Raw genomic sequence first — 14,392 nt, forward strand, 5'->3', positions numbered from 1 at the left:
CTTCTCCCTCTCCTTATATCTGGTAGCATCATTCTAACCTTGCATCTTCGACGTTTCCTTGCTAGCTTGCATCTAATGTTTTCTATAAAAGTGGAAAATACATCTAATGTGATCCTTCACTAACCTGTCTTCAGGCCAAGTAGTTGATTGAGAATGACCTAAAGTTAGGCATAGAATACCCATCCCATATGATACGAAGGCCAAATCTGTACGTTGAAATAAGAAAATAAATGGAAAATAATAAAGAGAAGGTTCGAGTGGGGGATGTATTACAGTTCGATACCTTCCACCTTCCTCTTATGCAGTCCCTTGGATGAAAACTAGCAACTGCAAGTTCCAAAATCTTTGGACCTATTGGGTATTTGCTTTTGTTTTCTTTTTTTTGCTTTCAAAAATTCAAAAAGAAAAATGAACTAAACTGAACAATATGTATGATGAATTATTTTTATTCTTTAATTATTAATAAAACATTTAAAGCATTTGGCAGCAAAGATTTTTATTTTTAGGTGTGAAAAAAAAATAGTAGCAAAAATATGTGCAAATGCTACAATATCAATCTCCCTGCAGTATTTCATTAATATATAGAGAAACAAAAACATAAACCAACGATAGCAAATAAGCCTATCGTTATCCGGCAGATGTACTAAGAAGATGAGTGTGAGAATGTTCTAAGTCCATTGAAAAACACCTGGAAACTATAAGAAAGAAACATATATTGTATAAAGTAAACATATAACGAGGAAAGAGGAGGGGAAAAAATGGAATGTTTTGGTGCAGAAACAAAATTCTGCTCAGAATAAACAATGCACTTCAGAATCGATAAAATGTTGAGAAAGGTATCGCAATGCAAGATCTTAATTCTTTGTTGCAAAGATATGCATTCTAAGAGAGGGAGTGAATTGAGTTTTTTTCAATTTTTTTGACAATATATGAAACAGAAATTGGTCGTGTAGTGATGAGGGAGTGAATTGAGTTCTTTTCAATTTTTTTGACAATATGTGCACTAGAAATAGGTTATGTAGTGATAAAGTGAAGGGAAGCTAGTCGCACCAATCCATGATTGAAATTAACGCAAGTATACGATAATAGAATCAAGAAGAATAGAAAATAAGAGAGCAATTGCAAGCACATACCAAACACAAGAAATTTATAAAGTCTTGGAGCTAAATCCAGCTCTTATGTCCTGTCCCCAAAGTATTCCTCTTGAGAATTCAATCCACTAATAGTTTGCAACGATTACAAGATATGTTGATTCCCTGTCAACAAACAAAGCTCCAAGCTTATTGTAATACCCAAAAAAAAAAAAAAAAGGGTGGACGGGCCGGCCCGAAAAGACCGGGCCCATCCACCATTTACGATCGTGCCCTAGCATCCGGGGAGAGGTTGGTCGTCGGAGGGGTTGATGCCGGAGAGGAGACAAGCATCGAGATCCGGCCGGCCGCGGAGGAAGACCACTTCCCTTCGCCGAAGATTCCGACGGGTGAAGAAGCGTGGATCCGAGGGGAGTTGCTCACTGTTCCTCCTCCGATTTCTCGCCGGAAGGATCGCCGGAACGCCCCGCCGGACCAGGTAATCCTTCCTTTGTGTTTTATTTCCTGAATTTTGGGTGGCATGGGTGAAGAGTTGGCCGGTGAATCGTCGGAGAAGAGCCCGAAATAGGGTACCCCTGTTTCGGCCTCTTCTTTCCAATTTTTGGCTGCCGCCGGCCGCCGGGGTTGGCCGAGAACCATGGCATTGTGGTCGGTCGGGACTGTGAGAGAATTATTTTGGGATTTCTAGGGTTTATTGGAGAAGGAGAGAGATGGATCCGGGGTCTTCTTCCTCGAGACTCCGTCTCCTCTTTCCTTCCCCTTTCCCTCACGTCGGCGGCAGCGACGGCAGCAGGCCACCGGCGGCGACGGCGGCGACGATTGTGGCCACGGGGGTTACTGTCGGGTGGGGGCCGAGCCACTGCTACAGTGGATTTCGGCTGATGATGGAGAAAGGGGGGACCCCTTTTGCGGGTTCATGGGAGGAAGAAGAGTCTCCTCTTCTTCCCTTTTCTCTTGGCCGGCCACCATCACCGGCGACTGCAAAAGTGGCGGCCGGCGATGGTTCGGCCAGTAGTGTTGTCGGGTTGGGGAAGGAGAGGGCACGGCCACCATGGTTGTTGCCCTTGGATCAAAAAGGATTTGAGGGAGGGAGATGTATTCCCAACCATGAAGAGGGACGGATCATCCCTTTCTTTTGGTCTCTTCACCGGGACCGGCCATCATCGCCGGCGTGGCAGTGGCCACGGCTGGCGACGACATAGACCGGTGGTACAAGGGTGGGAGTCGGGCCATCCCAATTGCCCTAGATTTGGAGGGATTGAGATGTTTGGAGACCTGATGATGGACCCCATAGTAGATATGAATTATGGTTTAGAATATTTAAATATTAAATAATTTAGTTGTGATTTATAATTGATGTTGTAGAGGACGAGTCGGCGGTGCCAGGAGATTTTGATTAGGGGACTCAGCACCCCAGCGCGTAGGTTGTGATTCGGATCCGTGTTTGAGTCAGTCTATAATCTCTGTAAGGATCCTTGTACGCCAATCCTGCATGATATAATATTTTTATACTTAGATATGTATGATATGCTATGATCCAGACAAATCAAAAATAGTTTTATATTAAATTATATTTTGATCGTATTGGCTTGTGGTTGATATTATGATTGTATTCGCTTGTGGTTGGTATTATGATGGATGCATGCATGCGCATAACTTACACCTACATAATTGGACTGATGGATGTGGTGCTCTAAACTAACTATGTGATATTGGTTGCCCCGTCACGGGCTGGAAACGTGACCGTGGTTAGTTTAAAGCCGGAAATAAATATAAATGAATTGATGTGTGGATGTAAACTGGATTGTATGAAAAAGGACTTTAGGTTTGTCTTGTTATTATGGCAGGCCCCGTCACAGGCTGAAAAATGTGGTACTTTGGTAGGCCCCCTCACAGGCTAGAAATGTGGAACTATAATGTGCAGGCCTCGCCACAGGCTGAAAATGTGATACTTTGGCAGGCCCCCTCACAGGCTAGAAATATGGAACTATAATGTGCAGGCCCCGCCACAGGCTCAAAATGTGATACTTTGGCAGGCCCCATCACAGGCTAGAAATGTGGAACTATATTGTGCAGGCTCTGCCACAGGCTGAAAATGTGATAATTTGGTTGCCCCACCACAGGCTGAGAAATGTGACCGAGATTTGACCCAAAGTCGGAAAGATAATTAAACCGGATCAAGTTGAAGAAAAGACATTGAAACTATAATACAGGTTTATGAGCTATCATATGCTATATATTTCTTGTGTGGCTGGACTTTTATTGATGTTTGATGTACATACTTGTATCGATTATTTGAGCTTTGATAGCCGGTTTATGACTTCATGATATGTGCTTTAACTTGTCGTGGTTTTCAGATTTTTATTATTATTGTGTTGGTGTGAATGTGTAGGGATTCTTACTGGGCTGTAAAGCTCATCCCCTTTTCTTCTTTCTTTTTATCAGAGTTGCAGGATGCTTAGATTTGGATGGGATGGGCGCAGAGTGCAAGTATCAGAGTCATTAGCTAGTTAGTTTGTTTGTCCTTCTTTGATGTCGATTAACATTTGAAGATCTTGTAATTGAACTAATTTGTTTATTTGGACATGTCGGACTGCTCTGTTTGAATTACTAGATTAGTTGTGGATTTATTGGAATTTTTGTTAATCATAGGCCTTGCATGATCTTTAGGGCACTGCTCTAGGGCTCATGCGGCCGGTCGCGCACCAGACCCCAGGTGCTGGGTTTCGGGCGTGACAGAGTGGTATCAGAGCCAGGTTAAGGTATCCTAGGCTTTAGGTTTAGGTGAGTGTGAGTGGGGAATTATGATAGGAAAACTATCAGAGTCTTGGTTTATAATCACCTGAGATTGTAACAAGAATGATATTGTAATCTAAGGTTTAAGACTACTAGGGACTGTGGCCTTAGTGGCATTAAAGTTTGATATTTAAGATCATTGGGATTAGTGACAAAATTAGAACCAAAGCATAAGATTAAGATCACTTGGGTTTGCGACAAAAATGTATTATAGCTTAAGGTTATGATCACTTGGGATATGACAAAAGTAGTAGAATTAAATTCAATGCTTATGATGTAAGTATTGGGTTTGATATTCTACAAGTATACAAGGACCGGATAAATTGTCTTTGATCATGATAAGAGAGGTTTGACCTAAGATAATTGTAGGAAGGTCAACAATGGCATATCGGTTATACTATATTTAGATATTATTTAAATGACCTGGAAGTTCAAACTTGATATAGATTTTGATGTAATCGTACTTTTGGTTTTGCTGCTAATTATTAGAGTGGGATTTGTACGTAGATCTTCTATAGTATTGGAATGAGCTAAGGAGATTTCATAATATTGAAAGGAATGTTCTTCGAAGTTGAAAATGTATGTGGATTATATCTGGTATTGGCATGTTGAATATTGCAAATAGGTCTATTTTCTATTAATGTATTTGATTATTTTGAAGCCATAGAGTATATATATTGACGGGAGAATTCTAATTATTTGAATTCTCATATTTGGATTGGGCTACTGGATTTTACTTATAATCGTAGAAGACTATTTGATGTTTTAAATTTAAAACTAAAGCCTAGGTTTAAGATTTGAGCTGGGATCTTTTATCATTGTTGATGAAGCCACTAATAAATGTCATATTGAGTAAAGACTCCGGTCATGAGATGCTTATATGAATTATCATATATAGCATTGTTGATGGATATTAAGAACCTTGGTGAAGAAAGATTTGAAGATTGATAGAGTTAATTTCTACTCATAGTGACATTGGCTCAATGACTTTTAACCCATTGAATTTGAAGTAAATTCTGTTGGAAGGAAAATCAATGTAGATTTTCTAATTAAATTGCTAAGGGAATACAAGAATTACCCCCTTTAAATTAAACTTAGATATTTTGAATTCTAAGAAGGTTGTGGAGATCACGTAGTGACCTTAAACTTGACTAAAGGATTGGGGGTTAGTTATAGTAAGTATACTCTATATAAATCGAGGACAAAAAGATCTAGACGTTTTGCTCTAGTTCTATTTAAAAATTTAAAATTTGGATTTTTTTAATCTCGGTGCAAAGTGATGCTTTGGTCAGAAATCATTTTGTGACTTTAAAGAATTTGATGAGTTAGGTCAGAGTGCGCAGCGGAAGTGTAGTGGTTTGAGTTATTTTGAAACCGATTAGAAAAAAAAAATAATAATGATAATACCTTGATCTGAAGGGTATTATTATAGAAGACTTGAGTTAGTTTTCTAGTAGAGGGGAATGTCGTTGATTCTTTGCCTACTGGAAGTAGTTATGGGCTCTCCTATTTTTGATAATTCTAAGAAGAACTTTGGGGCATCTCAAATTTAACGTTAACGGTTTGATAGCTCTGTGATTAAGTTTGGGCCTGGAATGATTTAACATAGTTCTTCAACTCCTAGCTCTGACATTGTTAATATACCTATTTGAACAGGTTTGCGGTTTTTCTAGGATAAAGGTTGATCATTTAATCACAGGCAAAGTTAAGAAAAGAAAAATGATTATAAAATATTAAGAGCATTTGATACTAAAGATTTCTCCTATTTCTGTCAAGCTAATTATGCTCTTTGGGTAGAATTAAGAGAAATTAATTTCTTTGGGATATAATTATGGCATTTTAATCCAAGGTTGGGAGTTTGGAATTCTTTTGAAGGAGATCAAAAAAAAAAAAAAAAAAAACTTACTACGTGGGGTAAATAGAAAGGATCAAGTTTTGAGATGCTGTAATTTTTGTATGTCAAAATCTTGTGAGTAGGTACTCCGAGAGGGAGACTATTTGAAATATCGGGAATGATATAATGGATGCATATTTTTAAAGTTTGAGGCTTCAAGTAAGTTAATTTCAAGGATGAAATTTTTTAAAAGGGGGAGAGTATGTAATACCAAAAAAAAAAAAAGATGGACGGGCCGGCCCGAAAAGACCGGGCCCATCCACCATTTACGATCGTGCCTAGGGCACGATCGTGGGGGAGAAACACCACAAAAAAAAAGGGGGGGAGGGGGAGAGCGGCGGCAGCGTCCGGGGAGAGGTTGGTCGCCGGAGGGGTTGATGCCGGAGAGGAGACAAGCGTCGAGATCCGGCCGACCGCGGAGGAAGACCACTTCCCTTCGCCGAAGATTCCGACGGGTGAAGAAGCGTGGATCCGAGGGGAGTTGCTCACGGTTCCTCCTCCGATTTCTCGCCGGAAGGATCGCCGGATCGCCCCACCGGACCAGGTAATCCTTCCTTTGTGTTTTATTTCCTGAATTTTGGGTGGCATGGGTGAAGAGTTGGCCGGTGAATCGTCGGAGAAGAGCCCGAAACAGGGTACCCCTGTTTCGGCCTCTTCTTTCTAATTTTTGGCTGCCGCCGGCCGCCGGGGTTGGCCGAGAACCATGGCATTATGGTCGGTTGGGACTGTGAGAGAATTATTTTGGGATTTCTAGGGTTTATTGGAGAGGGGAGAGATGGATCCGGGGTCTTCTTCCTCGAGACTCCGTCTCCTCTTTCCTTCCCCTTTCCCTCACGTCGGCGGCAGCGACGGCAGCAGGCCACCGGCAGCGACGGCGGCGACGATCGTGGCCACGGGAGTTGCTGTCGGGTGGGGGCCGAGCCACTGCTACAGTGGATTTCGGCTGATGATGGAGAAAGGGGGGGACCCCTTTTGCGGGTTCATGGGAGGAAGAAGAGGAGACCTCTTCTTCCCCTTTCTCTTGGCCGGCCACCATCACCGGCGACTGCAAAAGTAGCAGCCGGCGATGGTTCGGCCAGTAGTGTTGTCGGGTTGGGGAAGGAGAGGGCACGGCCACCATGGTTGTTGCCCTTGGATCAAAAAGGATTTGAGGGAAGGAGATGTATTCCCAACCATGAAGAGAGACGGATCATCCCTTTCTTTTGGTCTCTTCACCGGGACCGGCCATCATCGCTGACGTGGCAGCGGCCACGGCTGGCGACGACATAGACCGGTGGTACAAGAGTGGGAGTCGGGCCACCCTGACTGCCCTAGATTTGGAGGGATTGAGATGTTTGGGGACCTGATGATGGACCCCATAGTAGATATGAATTATGGTTTAGAATATTTAAATATTAAATAATTTAGTTGTGATTTATAATTGATGTTGTAGAGGACGAGTCGGCGGTGCCAGGAGATTTTGATCAGGGGACTCAGCACTCCAGCGCGTAGGTTGTGATTCGGATCCGTATTTGAGTCAGTCTACAATCTCTGTAAGGATCCTTGTACGCCAATCCTGCATGATATAATATTTTTATACTTAGATATGTATGATATGCTATGATCCAGACAAATCAAAAATAGTTTTATATTAAATTATATTTTGATCGTATTGGCTTGTGGTTGATATTATGATCGTATTTGCTTGTAGTTGGTATTATGATGGATGCATGCATGCATGCGCATAACTTACACCTACATAATTGGACTGATGGATGTGGTGCTCTAAACTAACTATGTGATATTGGTTGCCCCGTTACGGGTTGGAAACGTGACCGTGGTTAGTTTAAAGCCGGAAATAAATATAAATGAATTGATGTGTGGATGTAAACTGGATTGTATGAAAAAGGACTTTGGGTTTATCTTGTTATTATGGCAGGCTCCGTCACAGGCTGAAAAATGTGGTACTTTGGTATGCCCCCTCACAGGCTAGAAATGTGGAACTATAATGTGCAGGCCCCGCCACAGGCTGAAAATGTGATACTTTGGCAGGCCCCCTCACAGGCTAGAAATGTGGAACTATAATGTGCAGGCCCCGCCACAGGCTCAAAATGTGATACTTTGGCAGGCCCCATCACAGGCTAGAAATGTGGAACTATATTGTGCAGGCCCTGCCACAGGCTGAAAATGTGATAATTTGGTTGCCCCACCACAGGCTGAGAAATGTGACCGAGATTTGACCCAAAGTCGGAAAGATAATTAAACCGGATCAAGTTGAAGAAAAGACATTGAAACTATAATACAGGTTTATGAGCTATCATATGCTATATATTTCTTGTGTGGTTGGACTTTTATTGATGTTTGATGTACATACTTGTATCGATTATTTGAGCTTTGATAGCCGGTTTATGACTTCATGATATGTGCTTTGACTTGTCGTGGTTTTCAGATTTTTATTATTATTGCATTGGTGTGGATGTGTAGGAATTCTTACTGGGCTGTAAAGCTCATCCCCTTCTCTTCTTTCTTTTTATCAGAGTTGCAGGATGCTTAGATTTGGATGGGATGGGCGCAGAGTGCAAGTATCAGAGTCATTAGCTAGTTAGTTTGTTTGTCCTTCTTTGATGTCGATTAACATTTGAAGATCTTGTAATTGAACTAATTTGTTTATTTGGACATGTCAGACTGCTCTATTTGAATTACTAGATTAATTGTGGATTTATTGGAATTTTTGTTAATCATAGGCCTTGCATGATCTTTAGGGCACTGCTCTAGGGCTCATGCGGCCGGTCGCGCACCAGACATCAGGTGCTGGGTTCGGGGCGTGACACTTATCCTCAAGCTTGTACAATAACCTATTTCAAGGCCTATCCCCAAGCACAACAATAAAAAATTGAGGCATAGGAGAGAGAGGCATGCATTCAACAACAAATAGATGCTTGTGTAGATTTGCTCGAGTCGATGTGAAGATAACTACCTTTTTCGGGCATTTACAATTTGTGAGTTATTCTTTACCATTCATAACCAATGGCACGTCCTATGATGTAAGTTTCAAGTAACAAAAAAATTAGGATAAATTATAGAGACACCTTTTCAACTTTTTGCGATTTGCACTTACAACCCAAAAGTTCTAATTTTTTCAATTAGATCTCAAAAATCATAAATTAGTTGCCATGTGCCCTAGTCATCCATCTTTTTCAGGATTTGTGAGCATATGATTGTCACATGAGATAAGTTTAGACATGAAATACAACACTTGTTGGCTAGATTAGAAGAAGTGATGTTTTGGTGGAAATGGAAAGAGATCACATGGCAATCATGTGACTCCTTCAGTTCCTCTTTCTTTCCTTCTAAATAGGGGCTTCCCAATCTAGTTAAGTTCAGTTAAGAGAGAAGAGAAGAGGAGAGAGCAAGGGAAAAGAGAGGAGGAGAGAGCCAAGAGAGAAGAGGGGAACCTAGAAATCATCCATGGCTTCTAGTACGAACTTTGCCTAAAGCTCCTTCCAAAGCTCTGGCCAACGTTCTCATTAGCTCCTTCCCATTTTTTGCAACTATGGGCTAAGGACTCCATTGAAGACCTCATGGACCACAGCTAATCCTGGATGGCGGTTCTATGGGTGCTCCATGTATGAGGTAAAAAAAGGATGCAACTTTTAACTAATTTTCAAAGCAAGATTTTTCACAAATCTCTTGACTATGGTAATGCAGGTAAGACGAGGAAGTGGTTTTTCTTAATGGCATGATCCTCCATCCTCACCACATTCTAGAGAGGTGATCTACAAGTTGATGCAGAAAAATAAAAATCTATTGAGTAGGTCTGGGCCTGTAGATTGAGAAAAAAGTGCTTGACATAACGCCTAGTAGCTTCCTAGGTGGTCACAGGAGGTTTGCTGGCACTGAAATGAAGCATTGGAAAGTAGGATAGAATGGTTAATATAAAGGGTTTCACCCTATAAGTAGTTATAGATGTAGAGTCAAGGGAGGGGCTTTGAAAGTTTTATGATCCAAGTGTTAGAATTGTAAACTTATGGGGTCTGTTTGTAATATTTTAAGAATGCAATAAATAGGAATGTTTTGCCTTTTCGGACTAAGTATGTTGTTATCTCTCATATCTAAAGATAGAATGATGTGTTATAACTCTTTTAACATCTTGGAATCACTAGTGAGCCCAAGTTGCTTTTGGGGTTCAAATATATATATAGTAAAATTTTTGGGGGACTAAGTGTTAGTATTATTAATATAAACTTTTGTTGTTTGTGTACAATAACCTAAGAATGCAATGAATGAAAATTATTGCTATCTGGTTCTAGCTATGTTATGTTTATGATGCTCTAGACAAAATAGAATTATATTTCAACAACTAAAGCTAATATTTGAGGGCATTAACTAGCTCATACTCAAGTTGATACTTAAGGGCACTATAGCTAATATTAAGGGTATGGAATCATATTTCAGTTTATGGAGCATAGTTATGGACTAACTTGAGCTACCGATACTTAAGTTTTAGGAGCAAAAATAAAACAAACCTAACATTTGGCAAGCTAAGCTGCTCAAATATAACTTTATACTTAAGTATCAGCCCAACTTGCTGATACTTAAGTTCTAAACATTCTGCAAACTAATCCAAGCTGCTAAAATATAAGTTGATACTTAAGTATTGACAAATTTGCTGATACGTAAATTCTAAACATTTTGCAAACCAAATCAAGCTATTGAAAGTGTCACATTCAACTAAAACAAAATTGAAAGTGTCATAATCAACTAAAACGAAACTGAATAGGCAAACTCTACTATAGACCAAAAGATATCATGTTTCATAAAGGTATCACATCTTACATTCACCTTTACATTCAGCTTTGCCATCGACCAAGAGTTTCACAAAGTGTATCAAAAGGTATTAAATTGTATCATAAAGTGTGCTATTAAGTATCAAAATATTATCAAAATGGTACAAAATGATATCAAAACAAAACAAAACAATATCAAATCCTCTATAGCGGAATTAGAAAGTGCTAACTTCTTAAGGATGTTGCTTGTGACAACCAGGACCTGTGCAGGCATGTGTTTAGTCTCATATCAGTTATTCGCTGTGTAGATCTCGGATATTTATAGAGGATCAAAAAATTCAAATAATACCTTCTGATTAGTCTTTTTAGGTGAGGTTCTTGGTTGTTACAAATGGTGTTAGAGTAGACCTGACCCATAACCTATGTAGACTCGGAAACACTGTAGTACGAATCCATTGGAGCCAACCACGAGCTTATCGTGGTGCTTGTGATTAGATTTAAATAGATTTGAACTTTTAGCCTGACGAGGATGTCAGGGCTTAAACGGAAAGAATATGTGAGGACTTGTGCGGGCATATATTTAGTCCTACATCAATTATTCGCTACGTAGATCTTAGGTACTTACACAAAATTAAAGAACCCAAATAATACTTTTCTGCTAATCTTTTTGGCTTAAACGAGGGAAGTCTATGAGGACCTATATGGGTGTAAGTTTTGTCTCACATTGGTTATTCCCTGGATAGATCTTGGGTATTTATACAGGATCAAGGAACCAAAGTAATACCTTTCGGCTAGCCTTTTTGGATGAGGTTCTAGGTTGTTACATTGATGGTGTTGTTGGTGCTCCCGATGCTACTAATGCTACAGGTGCTACAGCTGTTGATGTTGCTAATATTACTAGGGTTGTAGCTGATGATGCTACTAGTGCTGTTGAGGCTACTTGGGCTACTACTACTGCTGCTCTTGGTGCTCCTTGGGCTACTAATGATGCTCTTGGTGCTCCTTGTGAAAGTGATTCCTAGGTTCTTCGGTATTAAGCATGCTGATTTTTTTTTTTTAAAACCATGGCTGAACCTGATCGGGTTGCCTACGTACCCTTTCATAAGAGGGATCAAGCCATACGTAGTTCTTTTAAGTTTTAAAAATGCAGCGAAAAAATCGAATCAAACAATTTTAATTCGTACATGCTTACAAGATCAAATCTACAAATCAGCACTGTAAGAACACATAGGATTATGCTGAAATCGTTTAAACAATTATGCTAAAACTTTTATGCATGATTATCTATCAGATCTGAAACTTAAGAACTCTATTCCAATTAATCTCTGAATATCTATTGAATAGATTCTGGAGATATCTCCATGAGGAGCCCCAAAAGAGGGTAAAACCTCGGGAAATCAGACCTATATCTTGACATCATAATGAATGATTAATGCTAAATTAATACCTTTTATGATGGATGAAACTTGTGGATCTGATTCTTGACTTCGCAGCCATGCACACGAATGGCCTCTACGAGAAGTACACGCGAAGTTCCTGGAGAGATCCAATCCTGCGGAAGTGCTAGCTTGCACAAAATTTCTTGAGGCAGATCTTCCCAACGCTATTAACTTTTGATCTACCTTCTTGGAAGAACTTGGAGAAAAGGTTTAGAGGGATTGAAGAGGACTTAGATCTAATCTAAAAACTCTTATCAGAGATCCCTAACACTAATGGCGTGAAGGACTTAGTGGAGGAAGAAGTCGGCTAGATTGAACGCAGAATTTTTCCACGCATGAACTAGGGTTCCTCACTTTTCTTTTTCCTTTTTCCCTTCTTTTTCTCTCTTTTTTCCTTGAATTCGACTACCATCTGATGGAGGTCCTTTTAATGTTGCTATCCTCTCTAACTTCATGCCAACCATCCCATGTTTGGGAAGGATTTTGTGGGGTTTTGAATTTTGAATTCAAAATTCAAGTTCATGCGCCATCACATGATGAAACTTGATCTAATCTAAACCATTCATCACTTTCCTCTTTCAATTTTGAAATTCCCATGCCTCCAATCAGATTAGAGGTCACGTGGTGATTTTGTGGTGTTTTAATTCAAAATTCAAGCTTAATTAGAAGTGAGATAAAATAAGGATGACATATGCCATGAAGAGAGAGAATTTGATCTTATCCAATTCTTTTTATGAATTTATCTCTCTATGTCACCTCATCTGATGATGAAAGAGGTTCCTGATGTTGCCAAGTGTCCCATGGCACCATTAAATAAATTAAATTAATTTTTAATCATATTAAAAATCAATTTATGGCACCATGCATGGATATGTGACAAGTAGATTTCAAGATCCAAACAGTTTAAGATCAAACCCATTTAATTTAATTAAATCCTAACAATTAGAATGATCCAATTACAATGGGTTGAACCTAATTTAATTAGGTCAATCCCTAATTAAGCACAAATTTAATCTAATTTAATTTAGTCAACCTAAGTCCTCTTGATTCAGACCTAATCCAATCAGGTCAAAAATCCTGATTGAGCCTAGAATTGAATCTAATTCAATTTGGCTCATCCTTAGTCTAATTACTCAATCCAATTGAGTTCATTAGCAATCTAATTACTAATTAATCCTTCGATAATTACTTTAGTTATTTTATAAGATAATTTGCCAATCGAATTGACCAAATTACACATGAATGATTCTTAATCATTCATTAGCCTTCTTAATCAATCAGCAATCTTCTATGCGTGTGACCTCATAGGTTCGAACCTAAGCCGGTAGTATAAGAACGACTTCCTACACTAATCGATGTGACCATCTAGCAATGGTACCCGATGTCTGGATAGGCCGAATATATGCGAAGCAAATATTCTGGAACCCTGAACTATGGTTACTGTATAATTCAATCCCTTTGACTCCTAATGCGAGGATGATTTAGAGCTCACTGTCAACCCTATAATTAGTACATCCATTATGTGATTAACTTTAGATATCCCATGACTCCTCACTGGGATTACCCTGGCCAAAATTTTGCTAAATTAATCACAAGGCATTATCTCCTATTTTCAGGAGGGGTCAATTCCATCTCGACTCACAATTGACTACGCAAGTACTTGACTGCACCCAGTGACCTTCCGTCACTGAATTAGAAATTCAGGTAGTCCGGTACCAAAGTACAATGAGTTGCTTGCTAGTCACAGGTTGCGGTCTCAGGTCAGAGGGCCAAACTTATACCCATATCCACTCGGAACATCTCTTGACAATAGAGCGTTGTCACGTTCAGTGAAATGTATTCCTACACTTTACCTGTGTGGCATACCAGTGTCTCCACACTCCTTGGTTAAGAGGACAACCAACGTATATATCACACAACGACCTAATCTCGATAATGCTGTTGTCCTAGTAACAACATATCATTTGGTTGCGAACTGGTTTAAGGACTCGAAGATAAATCCTCCTTTATCATTAATAAGTCCTAAGGACTTCATCATATAAGAGTTCATTTGAAGATATAAAATGATGAATAATATCAAATAACACTTTATTAATTTGTCAATTCATTTACAAAATTCAATCATCAATATGCTGACGATTGACATTTAGGATACAAATCCCAACACCTTGGGCTACTAATGCTGCTTGCTACTCCTCGTGCTGCTTGGCCTGCTATTATTAGTGCTGCTGATGCTACTACTACTCTATTACTCCTAGAGGTTGTTGCTGCTGCTCTATGTAATTGATTAGTTGGAGTAAAATATTGGCCCCTCCATTTGTATCTTGCGATATCTCTGTTAGCAATCCTAAAACGTCTCCTTGGGATGCTTTGCTTATGCTGCTGTTGAGATAGCACACTTGGATT

The sequence above is a fragment of the Phoenix dactylifera genome, chromosome 8 (genome assembly GCF_051530095.1).
Source record: "Phoenix dactylifera cultivar Ajwa chromosome 8, Ajwa_hap1_PhDact_Kaust_v1.1, whole genome shotgun sequence".
Taxonomy (NCBI): domain Eukaryota; kingdom Viridiplantae; phylum Streptophyta; class Magnoliopsida; order Arecales; family Arecaceae; genus Phoenix; species Phoenix dactylifera.